General features: G+C 48.4%; 1 long non-coding RNA gene across 1 annotated transcript in view; it reads right to left on the bottom strand.

Annotated features, from left to right (window-relative positions):
- Positions 1 to 20,236, bottom strand: part of LOC131819851 (uncharacterized) — an 84,979-nt gene extending 64,743 nt beyond the window's left edge. The window contains exon 1 of the long non-coding RNA XR_009349348.1: positions 20,032 to 20,236. This is a non-coding gene — a long non-coding RNA (uncharacterized LOC131819851). The remainder of the gene's footprint in view (positions 1 to 20,031) is intronic.
- Between the last annotated feature and the right edge of the window lie 611 nt (positions 20,237 to 20,847).

The following is a 20,847-nucleotide window of genomic DNA, read 5'->3' as shown; positions in this document are numbered from 1 at the left end:
AGACCTCTGGAAGTCTGCATGCCTCATTCACTGGGCAGGGGACTTCCTGCTTCAGGTATTTGCACAATAGACTCCAGTTAAAGTCCACCTTCAGAACGAGTCGAAGCCATGATTGTTAAGAACACAGAATAGGGTCCTACGTAGCATACACGATGTGACCAATAGGCATTAATGGTCACTCAAGGGTTCTGGTACATTGTTATCCTCCAGTAGATTATAGAGGTAAAAAACATCTGAAAGAAGGATGAATACCCAACTTTTGTAGCAACATGGACGGGACTGGAAGAGATTATGCTGAGTGAAATAAGTCAAGCAGAGAGAGTCAATGGTCATAGGGTTTCCCTTATTTGTGGAGCATAACAAATAGCATGGAGGACAAGGGGAGATGGAGAGGAGAAGGGAGTTGAGGGAAATTGGAAGGGGAGGTGAAACATGAGACTATGGACTCTGAAAAACAATCTGAGGATTTAAAAGGGGTGGGGGGGTAGGGGGAATGAGGTGGTGGGAACTGGGGAGGGCACGTATTGCATGGAGCACTGGGTGTGGTGCAAAAACACTGGATACTGTTATGCTGAAAAGAAATAAAAAATTTTAAAAATTTTTTAAAAATCTGAAAGGTTCCCAGGAAGCAGTGGGTTTTGTTTTGTTTTGTTTTTTAGAAAGAAGAGGAGGATGGGTCACTAGACTTTAAGAGGTCATGAATAAAGCAGGAGAGATAGGAACTGAATCATAAACTTTTGTCATTAGCTCAGCAGGAGTTGAGTTATAAGGTCCTAGGTCTGCATGGAGGTGGGTAGGTCACAGGGAGATAGTGAGGTTAGTACTCCGAAGGGGAGCTGGCATGTGGGCTTGGGTATCAAGAAATCACCAATGTAATTAAGTGGGATAACCATGTTTGTAGTGTGTGTGTGTGTGTGTGTGTGTGTGTGTGTCTGTGTCTGTGTGTCTGTGTGTTAATTCTTCATAGCTGGGGATACTGTGTTAGATGGTTATTGATCCCCTATCCAATTCCAACATTGCTAGTACTTATGACTTCTCTGGCTCAAATATTAGCAATGGCTATGGAGAGAAGGGTTAGACCCAAAAGCATGGAGCACAGTGTATAGAAAGTTTCTCCCAAGCTTGACAGAAGGCTTTATCAGTATATTTTTGTCTACTCAGGATGCTATACCAAACACAGGCTGGAGGGCTTAAATGGCAGAAATGTATTTTCTCACAGATCTGGAGGCCAGAAGTTCCAGATCAAGGTGCCAGCAAGGTTGGTCTCCAGTGAGCATTTTCTTGTTGGTCTATAGATCACTATCTTTTCAACTGTGCCCTCAGATGACCTCTTCTCTGTGGGCCCCCAGAGAGGGGGCCCTTATGAGGGCCCTTATGAGGACACCAGTCCTAGCAGATTAGGACTCCTGTGACCTCACCAAGCCTTCAGTACCCCCTTCTGGGTAGGCCCTATCTCCAGATGCAGTCACACTGGAGATTAGGAATTCTTCATATGACTTTTGTGGGGACACAATTCAGTCCATAACAATTAGTACAGGAGAAAAACCATGGAGAGAATTCTAGAGGAGTCACACGTTGATGTTATAAGGTAAGTGGGTATAAAAGAGCACCTCTGAAGTCCAATAGGTCATTAGAGCTAGAGGCCGACAGGAAAGTCCCGTACGTGCCACAGTTTTGAGTTTGATGCAAGCGCAACTCTGAATGGAAGATATTTGAGAGGCCTTGGCCAACCACTACTTCCAGCCAGGGGTGATTCTGGAGGGAGTATCTCTCGGAGTGCTGCCTAGAATCAAGACTTTGGGGTTGGAAAAGTGCCACTTCCAAAGCTGGAGAAGGATGGTGCTGTAAGTTACCTGAAGAGTACTGTTCTGGGAGATAGGAGATCTGGGGTGTCCTCTTTGTTCTGCTGCTGACCAGATGTGAAAATGCAGATTAACTCCCTAACCATCTCAGTTCTACCACCATGTGCTGCTGTCATGTGTCCCAAACCCCAGAGTTAGTTTTATCCATAAGCAGAAGCCGGTCTTTTAGTTCCCAATCTCTTAATTGGGCTGATCGTCACAATATATAGCGGACACGTGACAGCCACAGGGGAGAAGTAAGGGTTGTCTTCCCCTCAGGGAGAGTGGAAAAGCTCTAGGAGAGGGCATACCAGTAGACCAAAGGCAGCCAGTGCCGGGGAGTGGAGCCACGGGGAAGAGTGTGCTGATGACAGCCTTGTGGAGGGAGGGCAGAAAGAGCCACCACCATGACACTTGAGTTACAGATCGAGCTTGGGGATAGAGCAGGGATCAGGGCACGGTAGAGCAGCAGCTGGCAAAGTGATTCTGTTGAGCTTAAGTTCATAGTGCCTTAGCGAATTAGAATGGGAAATACCTTGCTATTGTCTGTGACTCTGTGATTGTGTGAGTATGAGTGACAGAGTGGGGACAAAGAGAGAGGGAGAGAGAATACATTAAATTTTAAAGAAGGACAATAAGGGATGCCTGGGTAGCTTACTCAGTTAAGCATCTACCTTTGGTTCAGGTCATGATCCCAGGGTCCTGGGATTGGATCCCATACCAGGCTCTAGTAGGGGGCCTGCCTTCCCTCTGCCTGCTGCTCCCCTTGCTTGTGATCTCTCTCTTCCTCTGTAACAAATAATAGTAAAAAATAAACGAGGGCGATACGTTATGTTTACTTTTGTTTCTGATGCCAGACATGGGTTCAGAGGATTGAAGAGGGAGATCCAAGGAGCTAGCCTCTCAAGAGGAGTGAATACCTAGTCACTGGTAAGACCCCTGGTCCTGCAATACAATATGGCTCCTGTGATCTGGGTCCTGTTAAATGCCCCTCGCCATCCTTAACCCGATAGTTTGATTCTTCATTGCGTTCAGTGTGGGGAACTGGGAGAAGCTATGACACTTGGCCCTTTGTGGAGGAATTTGAGTAGCATAAATAGCAATAGTTATCAGTTCTGGAGCACTTCCATGACTCTGCTGCAGGCACTGTGCTGTGACCTGGGTTTAGAGCAGTGAGATAAACATAGAAATAAATGTGGGCTTTGTTCCCAAGAATCTGAAACCCACTATTCTCCTTGTCCCCTTCCCATTCTGTCTTCTTCAGCCCTTGTGCAATCCCACCAAGCAGGAAGCTTGCTTCTCCCCGTCCCTCTGCTGCTCCCCCTGCTTATGCTCTCATTCTCTCTCTCTGACAAGTAAATAAATCAAATGTTTTAAAAAATTATCAAAAAGGCAAAACAAATAACCATTTTTGGAGAGTGATTTTCTGAATGCAGTTATGGGCAGTGCTGGGTACTGAAGAAGACGCTCTGCTGACCAGAGGAGTGGGGAAATTACAGAACAAATTCCACAGGTCATTGAATATATCACTTTCATCACCCCACCCATAGCACTCATTAATCTCTAGCCCAGCCAATATGTTGGTTATAAAAATGAGCTTTCTCCAAACTGACAGGAAGTTCTCGTTTTAGCAATGTAAATCATTCTGATCTTTATCACTAATGTGATCTAATCCTGTCTAGTAAAGAAACTTGAGAGTTCTATATCTCTGTAAACATTTAAGAAAAACAATGGACTCAACTCTAATTACTTTTTAACTAACTTGACTTGCCAAAGGAAGGAGAAAGTAAATATCAGAAATCTTAGCACTAAGCACAAGTTGCAAGTTATACCTGCCAAAATGTGGTTCAAAATATAAGTAACCAGTCTCCTTAGAAGCCTTTTACCTTCTTATATCTGTTATGTTGGGTAAATGAGTAGTTACTAGAACACAGCTGGCTCAGTGATCACAATTCAGCTTACCCTCAGAAATATAAATAGATTACATGTTTAGCCCGGTAACTGGACACTGATATAGAATTATTCACTGGCTGATTCCTAGATCAGAAACCACAAAAAATTTTTCTTTTTTATGGAAGTATGGCTGTTACAATAGTCTCACCTGTACCACATACTGATTGACTTAACTACTCTATACGTTACAGCTCTAGATGTAACATTTTAATAAAACAACAATATCTTTGATGGTATCATGGAAATGTAAGTGCCTTGTGCACTTTTCTTAATGTGTATAATCACCTAAACATCATAGTAAGTAAATCAAGGCCATTGTCAAGCTTCCGTCAAGGAGATTCCTTAAATAGAGGGATTTCCCATTGCTCTCAGGATGACAACCTCTGAGTTACAGGTTCCATTAGTTGGCCACACACATTTGGAGCCTTGTGGACTTTCTGACAGCTGAGCAGCATATCTCTGTTTCAAGTACTGTGATCCCTGTTCTTACTGCAAGAGTGACAGTTGTCACTTTTTCTGTGACCCCTGTCTTTAGGAAAGTGTCTGACTCAGAAAGTCGAGTCAGCACCCCCCAAAGGTATTTTTCAGGAGAACCCCCTCAAAGATGATCACCTGAGATACTGTCAAGAAAAAAAAAAAACCTGAAATTCTAAGCAACATCCATAATAAGTCTTTTTATGTTGATAAGGAAAGATTTTCCCCTAAATACCAGATAGGCTCCATGAAAGTGAGATCTTTACCTATTTTGTTCACCGTGTCACCAGTCCCTAGAAGAGCGCCTAAGACATCACTCAAGATTAGGTTGCTTTGAATGAATCAAATGAATGAATGAACTGTGTAGACTCTGATAGTGAGGTAGTTTATGGTCCTTAGTCAAGAGATGGGATTTGTGTTGGCATTTCAAGAATGGGAGGTGCCGAAGAGAAAATTGAGAAGCTAAATGTGAAAATATGCAATTTACTGACTGGAGTAGTTCTGAATACATTTCAAATATAATTAAACTATGGCTGTGGGTGTATATGCGTTTTCATAATTTTCCCTTGAAAAGGTGAGGCATACAGATGTCATCTCCAGTGAATTATCCTTGTCCGTATACAGACAGAATCACCAAAAAAAAAAAAAAAAAAAAAAAAAAAAGAAAGGCAATCTGACAGTCCTCAGCCCATCCACTCCAGGATTGTGACTCTTTCTTCCCCATATTCTTTCTGACATCCTGGACTTTCAGGTTGACCTCTCCCATCTTGGGTCCCACTCTCATTAGCTGTAGAAGTCATGCGATGTTTGTGATGTGAGGGTGGCAATACTCTCTGACCTTTGGTTACAATATGTCTTTGAAAGCCAGTGTTTATCCTGCTTTTACAGCATTTCTCCATTTGAACTGGCCACCTTTTAAGTGGTCATTAGCCACATGTGGCTACTAGCCATGGGACTTGGACAGCAGAGGTGTGGAAAGTCCGCACATTCTTCCACTCAAAGGATATTGTGAGTTATGCTACATCTTTTTTTTAAGTGTCTTTTTTAGATATTTAAATTCAATTAGCCATTAGATAGTACATCATTGGTTTCAGAGAATTTAGTAACTCATCAGTTGTGGATAACCCTTGGTGCTCATCACATCACGTGTCCTCCTTAATGCCTATCACCCAGTTACTCCATGTCTCCCACTCCCCTCCCGCCCCAGCAACTCTCAGTTTGTTTCCTATAGTTAAAGGTGCCTCATGGTTTGTCTCCCTTTCTGATAACTCCCATTCAGATTTCCCTTCCTTCCCTCTGATCCTCTGTACTACATCTTAATCTCAACAGTCAAGCAGTGATAGTAATTCAGTCATGGAGTCATGCATATTCTAAATCTGATGAAGTGGATTCCTATACTGCCTTTGTCTCTGCTAGAGCACTTACATTTGTTATATTATTGCTGCTGTGTTCATGTTTCTCGTTCACTGAATGTCTGATAAAAGAATTAGTAAAATGTGTGACTGCAGAAAATACAATGGTCATGGATGATGAAGATTTTCTCCTTGACCAGACTGGAGTCAAGTTCCTCTGAGTCCTCTTTCTGTCCAGCCTTGACCTCAGGCTCCGCCCACTTAGCCCAGTTTTAGCAAGAAATCTGCTTAGTCAATTTTTCAGCAATCTCCTATCCTACTCTTCATATCTGATCAAATTCCTTATCTCTCACCCCTGGTATCTTACCACTCTTTTTTTTTTTTTAAGATTTATTTATTTTGACAGAGAGAGAGCCTGAGCAGGGGGAATAGCAGAGGGAGAGAGAGAACCAGACTCCCCACTGAGCAGCAAGCCCAATGCCAGGCTTGATTCTGGGATCAGATCATGACCTAAGCCAAAGCCAGAGATTTAACCAACTAAGCCACCCAGGTGCTTCAGTATCTATAATGCTTAATATCTGATCAAATCCCTTATTCCCAGGGCACCTGGTTGGTGCAGCTGGTTGAACGTTTGACTCTTGGTTTCTGCTCTGGTCATGATCTCACGGTCCTGAGATTAAGCCTCACCTCAGGCTCTATGCTCAGTGAAGAGTCTGATTAAAATTCTCTTTCCCTCTCCCTCTACCCCTACCCCTGTTCCCTCTCTCTAAAATATATTAATAAGTCTTTTAAAAAATTCCTTATCCCCTGATCTCAATAGTTTATGACCCTAGCCTTTCTTCAACAATATTACTGTCCAGATGGTTTAGCCAGAATCCCTTCATCCTTACCCTTGATGTTCCATCTTAATTTTACATTCAGTGACCCCCACCATGCTCTTTAGCTGTAAATCTCCATTTGTCTGAGCTGAGCCAGATTTCTCTCCCATACTATAAAATAAAATCCCATCGTAGTAGCATCCCTTGAATAAAATCTTCCTTACTGTCTTTAATGGGTGTCACAAATTTTTTTTTTCTTTAACAGTCAGGAGGGTGCTAATGGAGTACCACGACAAAAGGCCTAACTTCCTATAATGGACATTTCCTTGGTTTACCTGACAAATACTCTTTCTCTCTTCTAAGGAAAATTTCCAGTTCTCAGTATAACTGCCAACTGGCCCAGGGGTGGACAAGTGAGTCAGATGAGACCAAAATGAAAATTCTGTTGAGACACTGGACCTTGAGGATTCAAGCCAAGGACAAAAAAGTGTTGGTACTCCATTATTCTGATGGTCCATTAACTCTTGCTTTTTTGATTCCTGTGTCTATCACTGCCCCTGCCTTTTTGAAGATAATGACCATTCATCTGAGTACACGGTTCACAGAATCCCTTTGCAGTGGCCCATGCGGGCCAAGGTAGTAGAGCATAATAGATCTCTGTAAGTTTTTAAAAAATGTCTTTGTCCCTGTTGCCCATGGCCATTAAAGACAAAAGGTCGGGGGTAGGGGGATACTGGAAAAGGTGAAGTTCTAGTTACTCACTGATTTTTTGATTGGTAGAGAGAAAGCAACACCTACATACAGGGCCAGTGGGTGAGTGGAGGAAACATCTTTGGCTCTAGGAGGAATGGGGGAAGGAGAAATATTAATATTCTTTGTCTTTGGAACTGCCCCTGAAGACTTCCCCACACAGGAAAATGACCTAGCGTGACTCTCCTAAACTTCGGCAAGCCCCTTAAATTTAACTGACATCTAGATCTGATACTCCCTGCTGGATAACTCTGATCATTATTTGATTGTTATTTATTTTATTTTAAAATTATTTTTAAAGAAAATTTTAATCTAAATACAATTAATTAACATATAATACTAGTTTCAGACATACAGGTTAGTGATTCATCAGTCTTTTATAACACCCAGTGCTCACTGTATCACATGCCTTCCTTAATGTCCATCACCCAGTTACCCCATCCACCCATCCCCCTCCCCTCCAAGAACCCTCAGTTTGTTTACTGTGATTAAGAGTCTCTTCTGAGGGGTACCTGGCTGGCTCAGTGGGATAAAGCCTCTGCCTTCAACTCAGGTTATGATCTCAGGGTCCTGGGATCGAGCCCCACATCAGGCTCTCTGCTCCCTGGGGAGTCTGCATCCTCCTCTCTCTCTCTTCCTGCCTCTCTGCCTACTTGTGATCTCTGTTTGTCAAATAAGTAAATAAAAATCTTTTTTTTTTTAAAGTCTCTTCTGGTTTGTCTCCCTCTTTGACTTCATCTTGTTTTATTTTTTTCCTTTACTCCCCTATGATTCTGTTTTGTTTCTTAAACTCCACATATGAGTGAGATCATATGATAATTGTCTTTCTCTGACTGACTTATTTCGCTTGGCATAATACCCTCTACTTTCATCCCTGTCGTTGCAAATTATTGCCATTTATTTTAACTCGACAGAGAAGGCCACTAGAAACAGCAGGTGATGGCCCCAGCTCCTGTCCCTCCATGCAGAACATCTGTCAACACCTGTGGACATCTTTTCCTCCCCCCATTCCTATGAACGTTGCTCAGTTGTTACATGGCATGGACAAATGTTGTTGGCTGGTGGCATGGACACACTGGACAAGCTTGGCCTTCGGTAAAACAAAGACTTGATTCAATTACTCAAACTGAAACAGGAATGCTTGGATGAACAAGCCTGCCAGGAAGTCCCACCGGAGGTACTCAACCTGTGCCCCTTCCCTCTTTGGACCAAGAACCTGAACTTGAGAGATGAATGGCTTATCCAAGGTTATGGCAAGGTTACACAGAGCTGAAAGTAGACACAGGTGTACATGCCTATTGATCAAGGCTGGCTGTGAAATCGAACTGCCTCAAATCTTGATTCTTTTTGCCACTTCTTATTCTCTGACCCTGATTTTCATAGTTTAGGATGTAGGAATAATAAAAATATCAGCTAATGGGGTATCCTGACATTTTGATGTTTTAGTTCTTGTCAGACATTTACCATAATGCTTAGCACATGGATATGTGTGTGCACACACATGCACATGCTTGATACTCAAAAAATTGTTCCCTGACATTAACTTTATCAGTGCACTTTGCATCCACCACCAATTGGTTGTTTTGTCACAAACTGATTAAAGCAGAACTGTCAAGTGAGGAACTTCAAAGCCAAAGCATTAAGTGCTTTGAAAAACCAGCACCTGGGAGGATTTGTCTCAGCATCTGTGATTAGACTTTGGGGACACAGTTCACCCCTTCATGAAGCAGACATTCAGAACTTTCTCCGAAGGGCTAATGCCTAATCTTCCAAAGACCAGCAAGAACAAGCTTATGGTCCGTTAAAATCAGATTTTTAAAAGATTTTTATTTATTTATTTGAGAGAGAGAGAGAGAGTGAGAGAGAGAGCATGAGAGGGGAGAAGGTCAGAGGGAGAAGCGGACTCCCCATGAAGCTGGGAGCCTGATGCAGTCCTTGATCCTGGGACTCCAGAATCAAAATCAGATTGATTGACTCAATATAGTCAGGGAGGACATTCCTCAGGAGTCACAGAATGCTGGTTGCCATGAGGGAAGAGTCTTTTACAAAGTCTGGGCTCTCACAGAAGGAGTCTGAAGCACGTGAATGGAAAGCAGAGGTCAGTTCTGGATTAGAAGCTCTTTCTGAGGGGAAATGAGTAGAAGCAGGGATTAACCAGGACTTGGGCTCTGCCTTATTCAGTTCAAGTTGCTGCAACAAATGATGACAGACTGGGTGGCTGAAACAGCAAAACATGTACTATTCCTTGCAGTTCTAGAGACTGAGAAGTCCAAAAGCAAGATCCTGGGAGATCTGATATCTAGCAAGAGACTGCTTCATTATCTATAGATGCCCATATTTCTGTTGTAGCCTTGCATGGATGACAGCTGGCAGAACAATCTCTCAGGTCTTTTCTCAGAAGTGCTTTTATCTCATTCACAAGTGTTCCAATCTCATGACCTCATCACCTCTCAAAGCCCATACCTCCTGATGGCACTCCTTGAGGGTCAGGGCTTCAACATCTGAATTGGGACAAGACACACACATTCAGTCCATTAGCAAGTGTTGTCATGAGGACAGCGTAGCTTATCAACTGGGTATCCCCAGGAATCCATGGGACTAGCAAAGCAGAATCTGGGGGCGTCACTGGTAGGAAAGCAGGAGTTCCCCAAGAGACAGTCCTCATAGCATTTTACAGAGACAGCATGACCCTTGAGAAACAATAGTTTCCGTGACCCATACACCAGCCTTTATCTATGCCTGTCCTCCCTGCTGGATTCACAGCAAGCCTACTTCTTTCTTTTCCAGTACAAATGGATTTCCACTCTCTGAATCCTGATGAATTTTTGCTCTTTTGTGGTTAGTATGTTGCCCCTCAGGATTCTGAATGTCTGGATTTGCAATCATGGAAACTGCCAAAGGTCTAGGGACCTGCGTGGCAGAACCCGGCCTCTACCACTATTGCCCAAGGTAGGAACTCTGGTCCCTTGAGCGTCCTGTGCTGCTGTCAAAGGTCTGTGTGCATTGGCTTATTGTTTTTTTTTTTTTAATGTAATTGCTTATACGTGGGTTTGATCATGCTCAAGTGGCCTTTCTGTGGAAATAGTGGCCAAGCTACACCTAGAAGTCACTGAAGAAAGTTCTAAGAACTCCCGGTTGGTATGAGGCTAGAGAGAGAGAGAGAGAAAGAGAGAAAGGAAATCTGCCTCTCTGCATTTTGCAAGTCCCTGCGCAAAATCTGTTGGCTGTGCACTCCTCACACGGAGATTCCAGGCAGGGAGGCCCTCCTGAGCCTCATCTCCCTGAGTTCCTCCTCCAGGAGCAATCCCTAGTTTGAGACCAGGGTTAGGGAAGGAAGAGCAGCAAAGCAGGGTCCAGAAGGAAGGACTGCCACAGACCATGGAGCACCAGAGGGCCAGGCTGGTACCTTCTCCATGTTGGGGTACAAATGGGCTCAGCTCAGCAGGTACAGGGGTGCCCTTGGCCCCTCTGGTGGGCTTTGCAGTGCCCCAAACTCAGGAAGAAAAAAGGCTGGCTCAGGTGACTTATTTTTGACTGGGGAGGAGCTGACAGCAATGGAAATAAACAAGTAGGGAATGATGTTGGAAAGTTGGAGGGTTTGTCCTTTATATCTCAGCTTTCTCTCCTATCTTCCCTTGCTCTGTAGTGTGTTCTCAAAGAAGATTTTGGCATGATATTCCTGTTCACTGATTTACTCCTGAGCTGTGTCTTTTCTGCTGTTCAGCTCATCTGGTGAATTCTTTTACTGTAAAAAGTATCTTGCCCTTGCAAGGGCAAGGGCAAGACCTGAGAAATCCCAGAGATTTCAGCTTGCCACCGGCTATTTGGAATGCTGGAAAGGATTCAGAGTAGGGGAAATCGTCTTGAACATCTGAGACCACCCCCACATTCAGCGGTCCCCTGGACACAAACCCAGACCTTGATACTGATCCTGAACCATGCTCTCAACTCAGACCCCTGTGATCCTCGCCACAGTGCTTTCAGATCAGTGCAGCCATGCCCATAGGCACAAACTCTTAAGCCTAGATTCTGTCCTGAGAGGTCTGTCCCCGACGGCCTGGCTCCAAAGCCTCAGAGATTGAAGACAGTAGGAACACCATAGGACTCACCCTGCCACCCTGAAAGGAACCATGCCATTTGGAACCCCAGAAAGGATTCAGAGGAACTGAAATCTGCATTCCTACCTCTGGACACCCCCATATTCAGCAGGCCCCTGGATGCAAACCTGGAGCTTGACACTCACCCTGAACAAATCCCTCGACTGCCCCCTCCCCCAGAAAGATGGACAGAGTGCTGGCAGATCGGGCCTGCCATGTGGTGGGCCCTAACCATAACCTTTGGTTTGGTTCTCAGGATTCTGACCCCTAAGGCCTTGCAGTAGGTGCCCTACAATTTGGGGACACCTGGGCAATCCCAGAGGACTCAGCCTGCCGCCCAGAAGGAAACTGTGCCATTTGGAACTCCGGAAAGGATTCAGAGGAGCAGAAATCTGCATGCCCAGCTGAGGACACACCCACACAGAGCTGACTCCTGGACACAAAGCCAGAGCCAGACACCCTCACGTACACTGTCAACTCAGCCACCCAGACAGCTCTCCATGGGGTCTTCAGGTTAGTCCTGCCATGTCCCTGGTCCCTAACACTAACCCTTGGATGGGTTCTGTAATGATCTCCTCATTTCAGGTTATGTGGTGGTTCTGCAGGACATTGTCCTGGTGTGGGATCAAACACACTGAAGCATCCCGTGTGAAGTGGCAAACGTGGTAAAGAAATGACGGCTGGGGAATCTGAGTGTGGAGACAGCACGTATTTGTGCTGCTATAACAAGCTGACTGCACTTTGAAATCACCGCAGAGGAAATGACTCTTCCAAACATCCATGTTAGCACGACGACACGGAAGCAGGGAGAACATCAGACTTTGGGATGGAGGCCAAGCCCTCCCAGATCCAGGTCACCCAACATGGAGAGGACACATGTTAGCAAGAGACTCATGGGAGGATTAAATAATGGACCCCTGTATCTCAGGTGCAGTAGAAGCAGTGGACTTGGAATTTCAGTTTTCCACAACCTTCCACCACAAGCTGGTTAGAACTGTGCAAAAGCAGGAAGGGAAGCCCCAGTAAAGTGGACGGGGGATGCCAGAAGGGGAGGCTGGAAGGGGGCGCCTGGTGCTCAGTGCCCATTACAGACCCCACATTGCAATCCCCCACAGGAGAGACTCACCAATTCCAGGCCCCACAGGGGAAGCCGGAGGTTCATCTCCTGACTTTTTGTAGGAGCTTTGCAGCTCAGCTGGTGAGAATTCTCCATCACTCTGCCTTTCTCCAGGGGACTTTCCTTCAAGCACCCTTCCCAACTTCTTCCTCCTCCATGAAATAATGTTCCTCTCCTTTGTTTCTCGCACTTGCCTGTGATGGGACCGTAGCTTGCTCAGCCCAGACTGCCATTCTCTGCTCTTCCCAAATAAACCCATGCTGCTGGTCAAATAACTGGCAGATGGAGTTTAAGGCAAATCGAACTAATACATTCAAGAACTTGCAAGGAAAAAAATCAATATGCACAAATTAGTGGCACTCCTACGTGCTCAGAAGGAACCATCAGAAAGAGACTACGGAGAACGATCTCATTTACACCTGCATCCAAGGCAGCAAGATACCCGGGAGGCCCCTGAACCAAGAAGGTGACAGACCTGTCCTCTGACAGCCCTGCAACAATGACGACAGACAGGGAGGGGGACACACGGAGATGGGGAGGCACTGTGCTCAGGGAAGAACCCACACTGGGAAAATACCTACTCTCCCCAAAACCGTCTACAGAGTCCTCACTCTGGCTCCTGAATTTCGGGACTCGGCACAAGCCTGGAGTGGGTGTGGACACGGGAAGGACCCCGCAGGGCTGAGGTGGGGGGAGCACAAGCACCGAAGCAGGCGGACGCTCCCTGACTGCAGACCATCTGAGGAGCCCCAGGAACCGAATCCGCGAGCACACAAACACAGACAAGGACCGAGGAGCACCCGAGCCCAGAAAGGGGGGACCCCACAGCCCCGCGCACAGCACAGCAGGAGGCCACGTCTCCTCACACAAAACGACGGAAGCCCCAGTGTCTACACAGGGCGCCCTTCCTCTGTGGGGTCCTGAGACCACGAACCCCTTGACAGTCCACTCAGGCGGCTTCTCCTCACCTCCTCCAGAGTCCTTAGGAGGTCGGACTGCTGCCAGTGTGGGCGCGTCCTCCACAACGGGTCCGGTCAGTGTGGCTGCAGAGCCACACCCTCCTCAGCTTGTCCTGTCAGGGTGGGAGGCGCCCCACATTCTCCAGAAGTCTCCACAGTGGGTCCTGAAGAGGCGGGGCTCCGGGGCTCCGAACCCAGCTGTGGCTGCGCAGCCTGGGCTCAGGGCGGGAGCTGCGGTCTGGCGCCCTCTGCAGGCGGTGGAAGGCAGTGCAGGACTGTGGGAGCTCACCCTTCAGTGGAAGGTCCTGCTCCCTCCCGGGGTCCAGCTGACGCCATTTCATTCCGGAAATTCAAGCTGCATGGAGCCCAATACCCCCCAACTTCCCCCCAAATAGCTAAGGAACAATGAATTGGAAACAATGTGGAATTACAACAGTCCTTGACCCAAAGAGTGGCACTGAACATGGCCCTGATGCAGACCCACACTCTGACCTCAACTTGGTCTCAAGCCTGGACCCTACCCTAATCCAAGACCCTAACCCTAGCCCCCAACCCAAACAATGTTCACAAGAATCAAAAGGTAGAAACTGCAAATATCCATCAATGGCAAGTGCATAAGCAAAGTGTGGTGAAGGGTTTGAATTTGGGTTCAGGTTCAGGTTTTAGTCAGAGTTCTAGATCAGGCTTTGGGTTTAGTGTTAGGGTGAGGATTTAGAGTGAAGGACAAGGGAACAGAGTTATAGTTTAGGGCTTTAAGTTTATGATTTAGGCTTTAAGACTCAGGGCTTAGGGGATAAAGTTCAAGGTCAAATTTGGGGTTTGGCTTCATGCTGAGATTTGGGTTCAGGGTTCATGACTTGGAGGTCTGGTTTAGGGTTTGGGTTCGTGGTTCAGGGCTTGGATCCAGGGCTCAGGTACAGGCTTTGGGTTCCATTTCAGGTTTGGGATTCAGGGTTCTAGTTTGGGCTTTAAGGTCAGCTTAGGTTTCAGCGTTGTTAGGGGTTAAGGTTAGGTTTAGGGATGACACATTTTCTTCAGTTGTCATCATGGACAAAAAAATTCTATATGGAGTTTCTAAGTCAGAAATGTATTTCATCTGGGGGCGCCTGGGTGGCTCCGCGTGTTAAGCCTCTGCCTTGGGCTCAGGTCATGATCTCAGGGTCCTGGGATCCAGCCCTTCATCAGGCTCTCTGCTTGGCGGGGAGCCTGCTTCCCCATCTTTCTCTCTGCCTGCCTCTCTGCCTACTTGTGATCTCTGTCTGTCAAATAAATAGAATTAGTAAAAGCTATTATATGATCTTTTACAAACCATTTCCTATCTTTGCATTCTCATGTGCCAAGACAGACACGGATTATTTAAAACCCTGAAGAGAGTGCTCTTGCATTTCAATTGCCTGTAACCTTCGTGTAATAGATTTATGATTGATGATAGATTTATAGTTAAAATATAACTATTTTACATATTTACTCTCAGTAAACGATTTCAACCTATGCTCATTTAAGTAACTTGGTGCATAATCCCTTTTCTATTAAACCATAATGCAAGGACCAATGCCGCGTTTCCGAGAGAACCCCAAGCTATTTTTCTAGAATGGCCGTATGCCTATATATCAAGGTGTCCTGTTTTCACTCCCTTTGTGGAGCACCTACCCTGGAGGTCATGTAATAACCCATGACCAAAAAAAACAAACAAAAAACCCAAACATCCAGGTCGAAGTGCCATCCCTGCATGGAGAAGAGGAGACTGCTCAGACAGATCCCGGGCAGGCATCTCAGCCCAGGCCTGTGCTGGGGAAGCTGGTTCCTGGCTTTGGGCGCAATCTGGAAGCCAGCAAACTGACCCAAGAGTGCAGCTGGCATTTAGGACTGATGATCTTTTTGCAGCCAGGCCGCGCGAGGACACCTGCTCAGGGAGCCAGGCTAGGAGGCTGCCCAGAGTGGGCGTTGGCAATGCTCGCAGCCCGCCTGGGCTTTGCCGTGCACCCCAGCCAGGGCCCGGGCCTCAGGCGGGAGGGGGGCGGGGGCGGCGCAGAGAGGGGCTTTGCTAATTTCCAAAGCGGGAAGTGAGCTCGCGGAGGACTCAGGAGGGAGGGGGGCGGGGGCGGGGCGGGATCGGCCCGGAGAAGGGGCTTTGCTAATTCCTGAGGGGGGAAGTGAGCGCGAGGAGGATGCAGAGGAGAGTCCGGGAGGAGGTGGAGGGGCTGGCGGAGGAGGGGCGCGCAGCGCCAGGGTGCTGTGCTGCGGCCCAGTCGGGACTGCAGGACCTACAGTACTCGCCGCCCTTGCGCTCCCGTGCTCCAGCCTAGCCTCCGAGGCCGCGCTGTCCTGTTCCCGCTGCCTGCTGCCCCTCCCCGCCCCATATCTTCTCCGGAGGACCCTCTGCTCACAGGTAAAGTGATACCGCACCGCGCCCTCACCTGGAGCAGAAAACCCGGGCCACGAGCACGAGCGGGGTGGGTGGGTGTCGGGGCCCAGCCTCCCGCGAACCCCAGGGCACCGGGAACACCCCGGACGCCTCCCTGCACCCCGTCCGCCAGGGGTCTGGCCGGGGACAGCGCTGCACGAAGTAACCCCCACCCCCCCGCCAGTGGGCGGGCTAGCCCCCATCGTTTGGCAGGAGCATGTCAGAGCCTCCTGCCATTCCCAGGGCACCCAGAACCCAGAGAGTGAGGCCTTGGGTGCTTTCTGGCGACAGATTCAAGGCAATTCTTCGACTTTGGGACTTCAGAGTTTACATAGTTTTCATTTGTGATTATTATTTTTGTGTGGGGGCCATAGCTTTTCTTTTGACCTATGGTTGTTTTCACTCCCGGTTCTGAAGAAGCCCCTAAATCCTAACCCTGTTGAGGACTCTGAAAGCTCTCAGAGCAGCAGTGCTGGGGGACAGTGTGGACACATGGTTTGGTTCTCCTCTGGCCTGATTCTGTGGCAGCCCCGCCTCTGTCCTCCTCAGACTTCAGAGCAATATCTGAACAAGTGGAGAAGGGACCAGGGGGTCAGGAAGGTGGCCACCAAGGAGTGATTCTCTGGAGGGTGGCTGAGCTAGCAAGTGAGCATGTTAGTCCAGCTCTGCCTGCAGTCGGGATGGAGGGGAACAGGGGCCAGGGAAGGGGAGGAGGAGCAGAGAGCAGGGACAAAGGGACCAAAGAGGAGATTCAGATGAAGGGAAGTAATGGGGAGGAAAGAGAAGAAACTCTAGAAGACAGGCATGTAGAAAGGAAAAGGGATGAAGTGGGCATTGGGAAAGGGCACCACCAGGGAAGGAGAGAGGGGAAGGGAAGAGGGAGGAAGAGAGGAAAGGGGAAAGGGAGAAGGGAGGAGTCAGCATGCCAGGGCTCCCCCTGCATCTGGAGAAGAGGTGGCTGGTCCAGCTTGTCAAACAGGGTGCTCACTCTTTGGTCCCAGTTTCTGCTCCCAGTGCTACTGGGCTTTGCAAGGAAGGCAGGCTGTCCCCTGGGACCTACTGGAGCCCACTGGAGCCCACAGGAGGGTGGGAGAGGTAAGATGCCACCGGGTCCTGTCCTGAGCTGCTCCCAGCCACCAGCCTCACCACATGGTGCAAGAGGGACCCCAGAACAAAGGAAGGACACAGGCCCGCATGTCCTCCGGTGGCCCTGGGCACTTAGCTCATCGCAGTGAACCACACCGCCTCCTCAACCCAGGCTTTCAAAGCCTCCTTCTTCATTCCTGGATTTCATGTCTGTAGGAACATGAGCAAGATCTGACTCATCTCCGACAGACAATTCTGACTCACCCCGTGTCAGATTTTTATGAGTGGCTGTGATAGAGTAAGATAGCAATGCTCCAACAAACGGACTGTTTCCTCCCACTTGACCTCAACAGTCTTATACATTTTCTTAGCGAAAACATCTTGTCTCCTTCCATTAAGCTCATAACGTGGTCTAATAGTATACATGTGCCTTCGTTAGATGCGAAGCGATACAGAGGTCCTTTTTTTTTTTTTTAATTTTACAAGGTAAAGTCAGTGAACATATCCAACTTGACGAATACGTCTCTAAAATGTCAATCCAGGCAAAGATTTTTCTGCCTACAGTTTGGAGCCTACGTGGTGACGTTTTTAAAATGCTTTCAGTCCCTCAGTGAGGCTCTTAGAAGCTAGCCAGGGCTTACTACGTGCCAGGCACTGTGTCAGGTGTTGGAGCTAAAGGGAAGGAGAGCTTGGAGGCTGGCTGGGGAGGGACATCCATGACACAACCACAGCTAGAAACGGAGGCCAGTGCTAGAAAAGAGAGAGCAGGCTGCATGGAGAGTGTGTACCATGGGGCTTGTGAGCTCAGGAATAACTGGGAGTAACTGGAGTGGGGAGATAGGGGAGAGGAAGAGGGTCTTCCCATCAATGGGAATCACCTGTGCTTGGAGGCAGGCGCCATGAGGGGTCTCCACAGGAAGAGGGAGGCAGTGTGGTTGAAGGGCAGAGAGATGGGGCAGAACAGGCATCAGTCAGTTGGAGGGCTATGAAGAAACTGATGCGAGGATTATGGGTGCCTTTGGAGGACTGGGAATTTGTTAGAAGATCAGTGCAGATTTCTATGGAGACAAATGCCAGGAACTGATAGGTCTTTGAAAGGTCACTCTGGCTGCCTTTTGGCAAAGGGGTTGGTAAAAGGCACTTGCAGGTGTGAACACACCAGGTGGGAGGTGAGTGCAGGAAATCAGGTGAGGGAGCATGGGAACTTGGTCCGGGGGTATATAAGGGAGAATAGCCTTTAAGGAGTTCCACAAATTGGCACCAGCTGTGGCTTCATTACAGAGCTGGAAGGTGGAGGTGGGTGTGCCCTGGAGGTTACAGAAATTACATGAGAAAGGGACGTCTTTTTAGATCTTTTTTGCAACTAGAGGAACTCTCACCTTATTGATAGAATTCCAGAGTGGGAACCGATGGACATGAGGACATCTTTGAAATGTCTGAATATGTTCTTCAACATCTTTGCAAGTGACGAGGAGACCTTGACCTTAGGAGGCCTCGGCCCTCTTTGTAGCCAAAAAGATTTCACCTACAGATGTGGGTTCTCCCTTTTAAAGTCAAGGAGACAGCCCTTCCAAAGGACACCTCCTATCATTTTACCTTCTCATCATAACTCACGTGCTGGGATCTCCAAGACCCTCTGTTCCAGGTTGTGAGTATCCACTTTGGCCGGGCTGGTCTTGCCACCACAGGAAATCTAGAGCCTGTAGTGCTATTAATAACATCATCTAAGACTGTATTTGCTGCCCTCATGGCCTCTTCCCACCATGACTCACTGAAGCTTTTTACACATTGTATCCATTAACCTATAGTTCCCAAAACTCATCTTCTCTAGTGCCATTAATTTTTAGGGGGCCAGGCAAACCTTAAACTTGTCCCCCTTAATTGGATCCCTGTGCCCCCACAATCTCTGAATGCCTTTCACCATGATCCTTGAATGAGATCTGAGACCACTGCTGGTACCTAACACTTCTTGGCACCTTGTTTGTTCGGTTCTTGGAAGAGGAGGTGGCTATGGAGGTGAGTGGGGATGGGAGTGGGAGGATTTCTCCCTTCACTTCTCTTTTTGTTTTTTCAAATAATGGGTTTTGAGGGGGAGGGAAAGGTTAACCAGACCATTTATTTTCCATCTCCCATCCATAAAATGTTTACCACTCCCCACTGGAAGAATTTAGATCTTTCGTTTGAATCTCCAGGAAAATCTCCCAAACCCAGACCACCACCATGTGGATTCAGCCATCTTCTGATTCACCTCCAGATTGTCTCCTCCTAACTGCTCAAGCCACAGGTTAAGGGCGAAATGTTCAATGCCCAAGCAATATAGTGGGGATCACGTTTATCTAAGCAATTGCATGCTGCTCTGTATCTGCATACAGGGGGTCTCTCCCAAGCCTTTCCAACCTCAGCAAAACAAGACAAAGCCCCAGCGATCTGTGGTATATATCATTCATTCATTCCTGGGTTCAACACTCATGGCGGATCCCCACCAAGACAGTGGGAGAGCAAGGACTGGAGAAATCCTGGAAGCTGAAGTCTGAGGAGGATTTCAAATTCAAGTCAGAGATGAAAGAAACATCTGGACTAGGTCCTCAGGTACATGCAGTATTCTGAACTGAGGCTAGAACCAGAGACCATTCTAAAGAAAGGCCTCTACAGGTGGGCTCTCACAGGTGGGCTCCGACTCAGTTTCGTGTATATTCTTTCATGAAATAGCTCTTCGGGTCAACATGCAGAAGAAAACCATTTAATAAAACTGACAATGAGGAGAGGAAAGGGAAGCCAGAAGGCTTGTGAATGGGGAGAGAGGAAGAGCCAGGGCAGAAGACCAAGAATCCCTCCCTGCCCTCCTTGCTGCCAGGGAGGTCTGAGGGTCTAGTTTCCACCTGGGATCCCAAGTCCAGAACAAAAGCAGCGGGGCCAAGGCTGGGGAGGGAAGGTGGTCCTCAGCACGCGGGAGTGGGGGTGCCCAACGATGGGGGCTAGTGCGCCCGCTGGTGGGGGGCACCTCGCAAGGCACTGTCCCCAGCCCGACCCCATGCGGACCCGGGTTCGGCCCAGCGTCCGGGGTGGTCCCGGTGCCCTGGGGTTCCTGGGAGGCTGGGCCTAGACAACCCCCCTCCCCGCCCCCAGGTCGCGTCCCCAGCTTTCTGCTCCTGGTGAGGGCGCGGCGCGGTGTAACTTTACCTGTGCGCAGAGGGTGGTTCGGAGAAGCCTTGGGGCGGGAAGGGGCAGCAGGCAGCAGGAGCGGGACTGCAGGGCCTCACGCAGGAGCCCACGGACGGCGAGTCCGGTGGGTCCTGCAGTCCCGACTGGGCCGCAGCACAGCACCGCGGCGCTGCGTGCCTTTCCTCCGCCAGCCGCTCCACCTCCTCCCAGACTCTCCGCCACATCCTCCGAGAGCTTACTTCCCGCTTTGGCAATTAGCAAAGTCCCTTCTCCCGCCGCCCTCGACCCGCCCCCGCCCCCATCCCTCCTGAGTCCTCCCCGAGCTCACTACCCGCTTTGGCAATTAGCAAAGCCCCTTCTCTGCGCCGCCCCCGCCCCCCTCCCTCCTGAGGCCGGCCCGGGCTGGGGCGCGGGACCGAAGCCCTGGGGGGCTGCAAGCGTGGCCAGCGCCGGCTCTGGGCAGACTCCTAGCCTGGCTCCCTGAGCGGGTGTCCGCCCATGGCCTGGCTGCGAAAAGGTCATCAGTCCTGTTAACCCTGGCTGCACTCTCCAGTCAGTTTGCTGGCTTCCTGATTGCGCCCAAAGCCAGCAACCAGCTTCCCCAGCACAGGCCTGGTCTGAGATGCCTGCCCGGGATCTGTTGAGCAGTCTACTCATCTCCAGGCAGGGATGGCACTTCGACCTGGATGTTTGGGCTTTTTGATTGTTTTTTGGTCATTGGTTATTACATGACCTCCAGGGTAGGTGCTCCACAAAGGGAGTGAAAACAGGACGCCTGATATATAGGCATACGGCCATTCTAGAAAAATAGCTTGGGGTTCTCTCAAAAACGCG

This window comes from Mustela lutreola, chromosome 17 (genome assembly GCF_030435805.1).
Source record: "Mustela lutreola isolate mMusLut2 chromosome 17, mMusLut2.pri, whole genome shotgun sequence".
NCBI classification, from domain to species: domain Eukaryota; kingdom Metazoa; phylum Chordata; class Mammalia; order Carnivora; family Mustelidae; genus Mustela; species Mustela lutreola.
Note: the sequence above shows the minus strand (reverse complement) of the source record. Positions and strands in the feature narration are given on the sequence as shown.